The sequence below is a fragment of the Myiozetetes cayanensis genome, unplaced genomic scaffold (assembly GCF_022539395.1).
Source record: "Myiozetetes cayanensis isolate MyiCay16 unplaced genomic scaffold, myiCay2020 scf7, whole genome shotgun sequence".
Taxonomy (NCBI): domain Eukaryota; kingdom Metazoa; phylum Chordata; class Aves; order Passeriformes; family Tyrannidae; genus Myiozetetes; species Myiozetetes cayanensis.
In genome coordinates, this window is record NW_026087964.1 from 53,994,601 (window position 1) to 54,008,063 (window position 13,463).

The following is a 13,463-nucleotide window of genomic DNA, read 5'->3' on the forward strand; positions in this document are numbered from 1 at the left end:
ACTGTACAGAAAAAGCAGAGACATGAAAGCTACAAACCAAAACCAGATAATTATTGAAAAATAGACAGTGGATAGTGGTAGAATTATGCTTGAAAAATACTAATATGATGTTTCACATCATTGTTTGAAGTAGTGATCAAGAAGGGTTCTTCCCCAAAATATCTTCTATGGTGCTTACACTGATGATTTCTTGTCAAAAAAAGCTGGAGAGAAAATCATACAGTGGAAAGGGAGAATATTAGAGGCTAAGAATAAAATCATGGTGGCCAGGCAACCCCATAAACTTGCCATCAGTGCCATTCAGTGTGCTTTTTTTACTGAGAAGCTGTTGAATTTCAACACTTTCACTCTTTACAGCACATGGGACAACAGGTTCCCTCACAAATATGCATAAATAAGGTCAGAGGACTGACCCACTTGACCTCATGGTTTTCTTATGCTTTTATGAGGGTAAGGAACATCATGAGGAGTCAGCAACTTGTAAAAGGTAGAGTCTATAAGACTAGTAAGTCTATAAGAGTCTGTCAGACTTGTAAAAGGTCGGAGTCTATAACCCTCACAGTCAAGCAGCTGAGTGTCTCCTAGTACTTCGTTGGGAACCATATTTTCCCATCTCTAACAGCAGACAGCTTTCCTGTTCAAATTTTGAAATATTAATGTTGAATTCCATGCTGTACCACAGGCTCATTCTAGGACAGTAACCATGTCACTCTAGTCTTTTTGATCTTCATGTGGCAAGGGACATTATTAAACACTTTTTCACTTGGCACAACATGACATTTTACAGTTTCACTTTTTGAAGCTGTCCTTACGCATTTGAAGATGGTTGTAGTGGATGACCTTTATAGGTACCTTCCAATCCACACTGTTTTATGATTATGGCAGGGCATAGATAGGAAGTGGGAGCTGTGTGTGCATCTGGAAAAGGCCACGTAAGATGACTGAAATGTGCCTTGCTGTATTTCTGCTGTTATACCACAACCTGTGAATAAGAGGAGATGCAGAACTGTCACATCAGCCTGCTGAATCATGACAGCATTAATGGCAACATCGTGGATGTCTGTCTACAGTAAAGGACATTCACAGTTATACACATGGCATTCTTTTGTGGCTCGTATCACAAGCCAAGCTGTTGAAGACTCAGGATTGTATTGCTGTCTGAAGTTTTAGGATGATATAATTGGTGGTTTAATTCTGTGCAGAGTACTAAATAAAATGAGAAGGTGAAAATAAGCCACGCATTCATTTATTCTTCAGCAGTTTTGTTCTGTGGAGGGTGATGTGCCAGTCCCAGCCACTGTACAATTTGGGCTGGATACATTTTTAGTTCTTGAAATACAAAGTTCTGCTTTTATTTTGGCAGATGAACATTACAGCAGTTGTCAAAACAGATGTGTATTATTTTTGAGTTCATAATCCAGAGGTGGTGGAACATTATCACTAAATGACGACTGGCTATTGCACAAAGATCACTGTAATCACTGGATTGTTGTATTCAAATATTTCTCTTTGGTCCACGTCTTTAGCTAGTAAGAGGACCCTGATAAAAACCTGCTAAATTAAGGACAGGATCCAAGGTGCGCACTCCTTAATATTTGCATCACAGAAGTGTCTTTGATTATAGACTTGCCCTTAGAATCCCTTAGACTGTTTCAGGGATCTCTTCATCCTCATATACTGTTACTGGTTAGGGAAGGTCATCTGTAATGTTTGATTACACCTTCTGATAACACGCTCCAGTCCAGAACTTGGTGACTGTGTTTGCAGTAACCACTTTGAGTTTGTACATCTCTTTGTGCATTGCATGTTTAGATTCCTATGCACAACCACTTTGCTTCTGCTTCACCTTTCCCTTGACCACAAGCAAGCATGGTGGCAATATTTACAGTACTGTCAGGTCTTAGTGCAATCCTCTAGTGCTAAGAGGATTCCAGTTACCAGGATCCTAATGTCGCATGCTGGTACAGTATTGAAAGCAAATTGTTGTAGACAGTTCACTCAAGAATACCAAACACCTTTTTTTGATATTTAAAGCCAGACAGCAGTAGGTTTGAGAATAGAAGCAGGCAAATGCACAATGTGAGGCCTCCCAGTTCTAAATATAATATATAGAGCTGATGGAGACTATAAAGTGCTGGAAACAATTGCCTGCAGTGGAAGCAGTGGACTCAGGATTTTTATGAACAAAAAACATGAATATCTGTTAGATTTGAATTAAGTCGAGTTGTTCTTGCCTTTGGGCAACAGGGTGTATCTAAAGCATTTTGTGCACCCTTCCACCCTCATTTTTTAAAGACTGAGTTATTTCTTTTATTTAAGAATAATAAAAAACATTCCATGCTTTATGTGCTGACTCTTTCCCTCTCTTTGAGAACAAAAATTTTCCCCATATGTTAAGTAAGAACATCAGCAGTGCTCCCCTGGTAGAGAACTGATCAGATGTTAGATATCTACTTAGAAACATAGATAAGATTAATTTCACTGAGCTTTAGACATCTCACTTATAGTTATCTAACCATATGATAACTGTGCAGACTCCCTACAGGGAGGTACAAGCATGTCCAGGCTCATCCAATTGTAAAACAAAGATCTAAAATGGTTGAGACACATCATCCAGGAGGTTCCTGTATCTCCCAAATGAATATGTAAAGGGAGGATAGACAGCCAGGTTAGACTTATACAGCTCGTGCTTCCACTTTTGAAGTTTGATGAAGTGGAAATACCCCTTCAGTGAAGACTGCCTTTCAGCAGTAAACACACACACAACTGATACTTACTTTGTCAGCTGCATGATAATTCTTTTTTTTTTATGAGTCAAGAATTTAAGTTAGTGTGCAGCTCAACCTTTTACCTCACAAGTAATCTCCCTGCAAATTGTCTTTTCTGCTCCATTAACAGTTTTTGACAGCAGATAAACTTCAAAGACCTTGGCATATCTTACCACCTAGGGATATTATTCAGTATTACAGCACTGCTGCCTTCTTGGCACTTCCCATTATTGCTCTGACAGACTTTGCTTTGGCTTGTTATAGTGGAACTGGACTCAGTGTGGCAGTGTTCTATCAGTAGGAAGTGGTTTCTTATAGTTGCAGTGAGCCTTTGGCACTGGTGACAGAAATATATCACAGCTCGGTACCTGATGTTCAAAACGGTGTTTTGCCATCAGAAGCTGCAATTCTAGAACTCAGTACGAAGTGCAGATGATATGAGTGCTTTGCTACCACTCCTAGCAAACACGGCAATTCTACCACGAACACGAGCTGACAATGCCAACATTATTGCAGCCAGGGTACTTCTAACAGGGAATTCTAGCAGGAATTCTAACAGGGAATTCTAACAGGTAAAACATCCTGTCTCTTTATGGCAGTAGGTATCAATCCAAAGTTTGTCTTCATAAGGAACCATCTTTGTTGATTTTTCTAAGTTTAGTGTTGAGTTGCCAAGCCTTTCTCCAGGATGTTTATAAGTCATGGCAGTCAGGTGAATTCCCAGGTGACTGGACAAAGAGAAACACTGTACTCTTCCTTTAAAAAAGAAGAAAGGAGAAGCTCTGGAACCACTGACTTGTCAGCCTCACCTCTGTGCCTTGGAAGATCATAGATTCTCCTAGGAGCTATGCTAAGGCACATGGAGAACAGAGAAATATTCAGTACAACCATCACAGCTTCACCAAGGGCAAGTCTTGCCTGACCAACCTATGGTGGTCTTCTATGATGGAGTGATTCCATCAGTGGACAAGGGTAGGGTTATAGATGTCATTGATCCGGACTTTTGTAAAATCTATGACGTGGTCCCCCATAACATTGTTCTCTCTGAATTGGAGAAAGATGGATTTGATGGGTGGATTTTTAGATGGATGAGGAAGCAGTTGAATGGTGCCATCCAGAGGGTAGTGGTGAATGGCTCAGAGTCCTGATGGACATCAGTGACAAGTGGTGTCTCTCAGGGGTCTGTATTGGGAGCAGTGTTATTTAATGTCTTCATTAATAATGTAGACAAAGGAATCAAGTGTGTCCTCAGGAAATTTGCAGATGACACCAAGCTGAGTGGTGCTGTTGACACACTTGAAGGATGGGATACCATCCAGAGGGACCTGAACTAGCTCAAGAAGTGGGCCCATGGAAATATCATGAGGTTTAACAACACCACATGCAAGGCAGTGGGTGCACCTGGGCGAGGCAACCCCAGGTATTGATCCAAGGTGGGTGATGAACAGTTTGAGAGCAGCCCTGACAAGTGAATTTGGGGGTGCTGGTGGATGAGAGGCTGGACATGACCTGGTAATGGGCACTTGCAGCCCAGAAAAACAATTGTATGCTGGACTGTATTCAAAGCAGTGTGGTCAGCAGATCAAGGAAGGGGATTCTGCTCCTCTACTCCTCTCTGCTGAGACAACACCTGCAGTGCTCCATCCAGGTCTGGGATCCTCAGCCCAGGAAGGACATTGACTTGTTGGAGCGAGTGCAGGGAAGGGACACCAAGTTGCTTAAAGGGATGGAGCACCACTTCCATGTGGAAAGGCCAAGAGACTTGGGATTGTTCAGCCTGGAAAAGAGAAGGCTTTACAGTGACCGAGTTGCAGCCTTCCAGTATCTGAAGGGAGCCTACAAGAAAGATGGAGAAAGACTATTTATAAGAGCACAGGACAATGTCTTCAAACTCACAGAGGGTAGGTTTACATGAGATGTTGGGAAGAAATTCTTTACTGTGAGGGTGGTGAGACACTAGAACTAGTTTCCCAGAGAAGCTGTGGTTGCCACGTGCCTGGAAGTGTTCAAGGCCAGGTTGGATGGAGCTCTCAACAACCTAGTCTAGTGGAAGGTGTCCCAGCCCATTGCAGGGGGTTGGAATGAGATTATCTTTAAGGTTCCTTCCAACTCAAGCCATTTCACGATTCCCCTAAAGAAACCTGAAAGGCAGTGCAGACGTCACTCCCCAGGGACAGAGAACAGCTAACCCTTCTCCTTATTCAAGTTCTTCAATTCTGTGTGTCCAAGACTTGAGTTGCAAGGTAATGGTGGTACTCTCCACAGTCAATTTTAGTTTTCTGTAACATATGCACAAGGTCTAAAATGGTTGTCTAAACTGCCTCTATGTTAAGCAGAGAAATCCAGAGAACAGTAAATTCTGCATTCCTGTTTGGTTTTAATTATTAGTGAGGTCCTGATCTGTATGAACTCTATCTCTGAGAAACCCTCAAAGTTAGTGACTTAAATCCTTCCCTAAACACGAAAAGATATAAATGGTCTGTAAATTTTAAATTCTTGGACTTAATGCTTAAGCTTCTTAAAACACTGCAGAAGTTTTAAATGAATGTAGGAAGTGTGATTTTTACTTTTATTACCTATCTCCTACTTCACTACCTACCCCAGTTCCATTTTTTACTTGTCCCAATCCATGCTTTTTGGGTTTAGATCTTTGCCAAAAAAGAGAGAAACAGTGATAGAAAAGAAACTTGCAGTGGTATTTCAGGGTATTGTATTGATGGGTTAATTCTTCTCTGTTTGTGACATGTCCTTTGTCAGATGGCAATCATGACAGCATGCTTCTCATGTGTCAAATTCCTAACAGTGAGAGAAGAACTAGTGATGCAGTCCCATTATTCAATTCAGCTGTAGATTTGGAATACCCCAAACTTCAGCAAGCCTTACATCCAGGGGCCAGGGCTGATCAGCTTTCAAGACATAGATTTTTTCATATAGATATTTTTTGAGATGAAGTCAATATCTGTCTTTGTCATGGTGCTATTAGGAATTCAAATTTTGTTCCATTTGTCTATAAAAGCCCTAGATAGAATTCGTAATAACTGTTGTAGACACAACTGCATTTGTTTTGTAAATACAGTTCCATGTAACAGCCATGGAAATATTTTGTGGCAATCAATCCTTTCATCTTCCTATAAAACTGCAATGAATGAATTTACAATTCCTCATGCATGAAAATCTCTTTATCTAGGATCTCCCTTTAGAGAGATTTTGTAAGAAAATAATCTGTGCTCTCAACAGTCCTGTTCATCACTAAAAAGGTGGCAGTAAAATATCAGATGATTGTAAGAGACACCTACAAGGATTTGTCCCAGCCTTATTTAAAAATACAGAAACAGTTCCTTGACTGCTTGGAAAAACAGAACAAACTGAGGAACAGAACAGACAGAGGATCAAACAGATCCCAGGCATCTCCTTACCCTAAAAGATCTAATCTGTCTTCTTTATTAAAAAAGTTAAAAGCAAAAGGCCTGATTCTTATCTACAGAGATTCAGCAGTGCTGGTGGAAAAGCAACAGCAAGAAGTGAGACAGGACGACATTACCCCTCTCTCTGTAGCTCTGTGTTCTACGCTGGCAGAGCAGGGGGAGGAACTATCCCTGCTGAAGGTCACGTATGGGCCTAGGAGATGTAGCCTCACTTGTTAGACCTGAGCATTGCTACTCTTGGTTCAAAGTGTCCACAGCAAACGTAGAAGTGTTAAGCCATTAGAGTGGAGGGCTGTGTCGGCTGCATCCAAGGCACCACTGTGGGCAAGAGTTTTCTTTCGTTTCCCAATCCAGTGCTGGCACTTGCACATAATAGTATGGCCAGGGTTGAACATGGGTTGAGGCTCTTGCTTGGCCAGTTTTGGCACCTACTATGGAAGGAATAACTCATGCCCTTCTTAAACAGGGAAGCAGTAGCTGCCGCTCATCTTAATATTGCAGAATCACAGAATCAACCAGGTTGGAAAAGACCTCTGAGATCATCAAGTCCAACCCATGACCCAACACCACCCTGTCAACTAGACCATGACACTAAGTACCACATCCAGTCTCTTCTTAAATACCTTCGAGGATGGTTACTCCACCACCTTCCTGGGCAGTCCATTCCAACGGGCTCTCTGTAAAGAATTTCTTTCTAATGTCTAACCTAAACCTCCCCTGGCACAACTTAAGATTATCCTTGAATACCAGCTTCAGTATCTCTGTGACCAGAGTCAGGAATTTTGGGAGATTATCCAATTTCACAACAGTCTGGCATTATCTTCCCCAAAAATCTCTTGCCTCTAGATATGTCAAATTTAAGTATGTGAGAGAGTAAGAAAACACCAGCTGCAGACCCCCTTATTAAAGATCCACAACTATCAGATTTTACTATTTTGGCTTGGAAGTAGGTGCTTACTGGAAATGCAGGCTATAACTCAAAGGAGAAAATTAAAACAATCCTCTTCTCTCCCTACCCCTCTCCCTTCACTGCCCGCCCCCCTTCCCCCATGCAAAAAGAAGGTCTGTTGAAATATTGCCAAGGTTCTGCTTAAAAGGTCTCCATGGTTCTATGAATTTGAATGTCAGCAGATACTTAGTAGATTGAATTACATGCAGAGAGCAAATATATCCCAGTGGCACACGAGCAGAATGAGATTCTCTGTGTTCCCAGTATGCAAAACTGCCTGTGTATGTCATATTAGGAGGTGGATACCGAGTCAGGAAGGCTTGCAACAGAAGGATGAGGACAGTGGAGAAAGCAGGGTATTGTAATACTGCCCAGAAAGGAAGGGGAAATGAGTTCAGCTTGCGGGGACAAGATAACCAAAATGCTGGAAAAGTCAGACTGTAAAAGGAGGAAGAAGAAACTACGGCCCTTGAGGATCCCTAAATGGCTGAAGGTTTCTAGGAGTGTAAGGAATGATGGGATCTATCAGGGCAGAAAAACAGATAGAGCTAGGAGAGGAAAGCCCAGAACTCTCTCTTTATATTGCCCTTTTTAATGCCTGATCTGCAACTACAGAGTCCATGGTGGGAAGGATGCATGGTGGACATTTTTGCCTGTGCAGCTGGGCCACAGGCCTGGGGAGCTTCTCTGTCAAAAGCAATGTATGTCTTAGCAATCAACACAGTGGCCTGTGGGAAAGAGTCAGCCTCAGGATTCAGAGACTGCTGATCCAAAAGGTCTTTTCTGGATAGCCAGGACTGTTCATCAAGTAGCACAGTGATGCACATTGCATCATACTGGAAATGAATAGTACACATTTCATCACACTGCAAGTGAACTGAAAGCAGATGTCTGATTTGCCATAAGATCTAGCAGCTGGAATATAGAGTTCTCCTGTTTCCTTCCTACTCATACTGTCAAAATTTCTCAGTGTCCCTAAGCTGTATGTTACCTACTGCAGGGTTTAGGCAAGCAAAGCAGATGATTACCTGTGGAAATAAATCAGTAGAAACTGGCAAAAGCACTAACTTTACTTCCTTCTTTGGTTGTTTCAAAGTCCAATGAAGCCATCTCCAACATGTGCATGTCATTGGGTACTGCTGACGTCTCTTTTCCATGCCTCCTTCACTCTGACAATGTGCCTGTGCCAATGGCCAGGAAGACTTGATAAGTAGAAAGCAGGAGGGTGAATTGAAAGGTGGCCTAAGGCCATTTTAATGGAATGTGTTGGAAGAGGTAAATGGATCACTACATAGTCCTACAATAGAGGAAAGATGGAAACACACAGTTGTGAGAAACTTGGCTCAGAGTGTTATATTAGTTTGGCAGATCTAATTGGGCACAAGATACCAGAAGGCATAAGCCTGTTTATTTCCTCCGCAGTAGTAGCAGAAGTCATTTGCTGTTATAATACTCAGAGATCACTGGGAGCATGCAGAGCACTTTTAAATGAAATAATATATCCCACAGTCATTAAATCCTGTGCAAAATAGCTTCATGACTAAGGATGTGAATAAGGTGTATATTGTAATTAACTTTATGGCCATATAAAAGATGCAAGGAAAAAATACATCAAATTACAGAAGGTGGAGGGAGAAGAGTGAAGTACAGGTTGCAGAACATTTTTCTTTTTAATTATTGTCAGTACAAGAAGTTAAAAAAAAAATCATTAAGATTAAAAGCTGTTTTTTCCCTGGACTTTCACAACCTGAATTTTATGGAAAATTACTTACATAGAGAAGACAAGCAAATAACACCTACAGTCTAAAGTAAGAAAACACTTGTCACTGATATTAGAGTAAATCAAAGTAAATCTGTGGAAGACACTTTAGCTGTTAAGCCAGAGGACCAAAAAGTTAAGCAATTTAAGGTTCTGAGAAAACCAGCTGTTAAACCCTTTAAAGCAGAATTTGTAGGTTAGATATAATTAATTTTTTTTATGCATGTATGGGGGAATACCTTAAATAATTACCCTGCTATAACCGAGGGATATTAATACCTCAAATAAGTAATTTTGCTTTAAATTCAGCTTTTGATACGGTGTCTTGACAGCATGGGCACTCTGTTTGGGAAAACGAGTGTGAATTGTCCAACCACTGAGGCTTTTCAGGAGTTATTGTTCTCAAACCCCTTAATGACTTCCACCACAAATCTTTAAGTTGGTGACATTTCAGCAGTCAGACATCATTATACATTATCAAAATCCATTCCCTAGTTTTAAGGAGGTTTATAGTAATGAAGTCCAAGAATAAGTCATTATGATCTGTTTGCTTTTCAGGTTTTGCTAAATGATTTTTTCTGTCTCTCTCGTAAAGTGTTGGTCCTTCATATTTCAGTTTGGAAACACATATTTTCTGTTACCTTAAAAACTTATGAAGATGTGTATATGCTCGTGGTTTTGCCTGTTAGGAACATTTTTAAAAATCTCAAGATTGACTTCTATATGTGTATATACATATATTTACATGTGTATATATATATGTATACATGTGTGTGTGTATATACACTTTTATACATATATGTATGTGCAAATACATTTAGAATTGAGTTTGAGGATATTTCTGATTTTTTGGATGAAGAGGCCAATTTTTTAACCTAAATACTCATTCTCCAGTTAAAATATAACTTCTGAGACGGTAGGTTAGAAATTGATTGCTCTTAAGGGAAATGTCACATAATGATGGGACTTAAAGGTCCTAGTTGTTGAGAAAACATCCAATGTTGTCTATTCTGATAAAAGTCCTGAGCTGACAGAATTCAGGTAAGTCAAATAAAAATAACATCCCACATTAATGTAAAATTAAAACTAAGGGGGAAAAAATAAAATCAACACGAAGAGAAGACAAAGATTTTATCATTTTCCTGCTCTTTTGTAGTGGATTTAATGTAAAGAACATATCAACTCAGAAAATATATTTTTTGCAAGCAACATAAATTCCCAGTCATTTAAATTAATAGGGAAAATTCTAAATCGAGGATGAAATTGTCTATCTTTGGAGGACATTTTATATGTCACTACCCATCACAACGAATATAGTGCAGGAAAGGAACACAAGGCCAGAACAATAGCTTAGTATTTCATTTCACACAAAATTTAGTGCTTCCCTGAAAGGAGAAATGAGCCCCTCTACACATGTGAAAAATGACTGTACAGATACAATTAGTGTATCTTAAATGTTCACACCCTATTTGAACTGTAATATAGAAAAGGAAACTTGACAAGGAAAAAAAGAAAAAAGAAATCTTGTTTAAAGCAACTGTATTCTGGTTATTTTGAATAAAATCATCACTCAGCCTAAGATAACAAGAATCATGGATTAAAGCCAGTCAAATTAGACCATTTTAAAGACACTTTTGAGACTCTGCCACTAGAAATCAGTGCAGCGAGATGCTAAGTTGTTTCTCCGCTGTTCTAAAGGCTCCCCTGAAATATTTTGTCTGCCAGTAAGTTGGGCTATTTCCTCCTTTTACTAATGTTGAATGGCGAGTCCCAACAGAAACAAGTGTCATCACTAACAGGGGTAAGGTACAAGCTCTTATTGCTAAATGACAGCAGCTTTCAAAGCCCTGGCTGATGCCTCTTTTTCCCTTGAATCTCCTGAAAATTGGATGACAGCTGTTTTGTTAACCTGGAAGAGTACTGACACCTTCTATGCATTAATAAGTTATCTACTGTGCTAAAACATCGTGTGTTCATTTCTACTATCACAGCCCTCCTAATTAGAGAGCAGATGTTGCAAAGGAAAGTTTGGTAACAGCAGCAAGTAACACATATTTTGCTGGCATTAAACAGTAATGCTCCCAAAAGCAGTTTGAAGAAGAAGGTGTACTAAGATGCAATACATGACAGCTCACAGAGTGTGTGATGTAGCCAAAAAAGTCTTCTTCAGCTTCGGGAGAAGAGATAATTTGGAGGTTTGTTGTGAAAATATGAAACAGTTGTATTGTGTCTCACTTGGACCAACAGTGATGTGTTGTGGTACAATATAGCCTTTACACAGGAAGATTTCACCAGAAGTCTGTGGAAATTTGGGTGAGATGTAGAGAGGGTTTGATTTAGCAGGGGCAGTAAGCACCTGTGTGGAGCTGTCAGGCTGGCACTTGTATTTTGCCTAGGGGCTTTGTGCAACCTTCTTATTTGAACAAAAGAACCCATTTAGTTTCCTTTGGATGTTTGAGATCCTGGTCTGGGATAAACATCTGTTGCTCCATTCCTCTCTTGTTATGTTGATGTTATTTCAGTGACAAATAGGTTGTTGTCAGTTCTAGTGGCCATAAATCAGCTTTAGATCAGGTAGGAGTGGGAAATGCAAGTTCAGCAAAAAGCAACAGAGCAACAGGGCTTTATTTCTGTCTGCTTCTAGATCAAGTGTCCTATTTTGTAAAAGATGAGCAGCAATCCTGACGTAGTAATGTGGGTTTATTGGGAGTGCAGGAGTCCAAGGTTGAAGATTGTAGGATCAGAGCCTGTTAAATCACGCTGCATATAATTCTTAGCTTTATCATTGAAAACACAGCCTGAAAACAGGTGGGTTTTTTGTTTCACACAGTGCAAGATGTTTCTGTCGATTCACTGCACTGAACTAGAAAGCATAATCTTTACCATAAGTTTATTTTCCAGAGGTGTTTCCTGATCTCTACACACATTCCTGGGCCTATGCCCTATCTCTCACTAGTAATGATGCACTATGTGCAATGATAGGCATACTCATAAGGTGCAAGGAGTTTTCAGCTCAGAATTCAAAGGGAAGAAAGTAGATCTGTTGTTGCCCCTCCTTCCCCTCCACTCCCTAGCAATGTTTAATTCAAGTAGCTCTGCAAAGAATTCAACATCCGTGACTTCAATGGTGTTACAGGTTTCTGGTGCAAATCCCCTATCTCAGTTCTAGCATTTTCATACCCATATGTCTAGATTTATTCTGAAACTAAGGTTTTGGAGATTGGTGATATTAGTAAAATAACTTCAGTAGAATTTCATAAAATACTAATCTGTGTCGGCTTTCATGTAATATTTTAACACAAGTTTTCATTGCAAATAACAGGAGAGGTTCTCTTTTTAAAAAAAGTGTTAGCCACAGTCACTGTCCTTACAAAAAAATTAAATGAAAAAGAAAACTAACTAACTAACTAAATAAATAAGACCAAGCAATCTATTGACTGCAATCTATCAAAGACTTAGGAAGATCTTCCAATGGATAATGTAATTTATTTTAGAAACAATCAAGCCATATGAATGTGAAAGTTTCACTAGCAATTTCCATAGAAAAGACAAAGCGCATAATTTCAGATTTCATGTACCATTCTGCTAATGTTAGAACATTTTCTTTGAATGATTTCATGCAGATGATTATGAAAGGATAATTAGACAAAGAGTTTGACATTCTTGAAAACATTTTGGTCATCCTAATCCAAGGTTAAACATTTTAACTTTGAGGGAAAAAAAAAGTCATTTTGGCTTCTTTGTGTAGTTTGGGCTAACAACAGCATTTGGAGGCTGAAATTCCTTGCAGAGTGAAAATGTGACTTCTTTATCAATTCTGCTTTTCAAAGTCAAAGTAAATAGCAATTAATTTAATTTAGAGCACATAAAATATTTGGAAAATCTTCATCCTGATCATGGTGGCTTGATAGGCAGAAATGTGGTGGAGTACCTGGCGACAGGACTCTCTGAAATGGTTTTTAAGAAACATGTTATTGAATCCAGACACAGTTAATTCTGTAGTAGATTCAAGAGGACAGTCTATGTGACCTCTTGAAGTCCTTGCTTTTCTTCATTTCTGTGACTAACTGTTGTCACTGACACAGTGTTGCATGACAAAACTGAGTTAGAAGGGAGGAAGTATTTGTATGTGAAGTCAGAAGAAATTTCAAAGATTCAGGGAAGTGTTTTCTAATTATTTCTTTGGGCATATTTTTCCACTATACTAACCAAATACATTGTCTTTGGTTTCTTGGTGGTTTTTTTGGTTTTGGGTGTGTTTTTTTGGTTGTTGTTTTGTTGGGTTTTTTCCCTTGCCATCAGTTAAAGAGCAAGGAAAACAATCAGACTTACAGAGCCACTTTCCTGGTTGGGCATGTGTGTTCCAACCCCTTTTACATTGAGGATATTTATACAGTTAAAATTGATAGTGAATTATGCACCTCAAGGCTGTGGTTAATTAAATTGGCTACTCTTTGTCTTTAGTGTAAGAGCTGGGGATTTCAACTGCTTGAATTGTTGAGTCCTTCTTTGGGAAAATTCTGCTTCAGACAGTCAGGCAACTCATATCACAAAGATCCTGC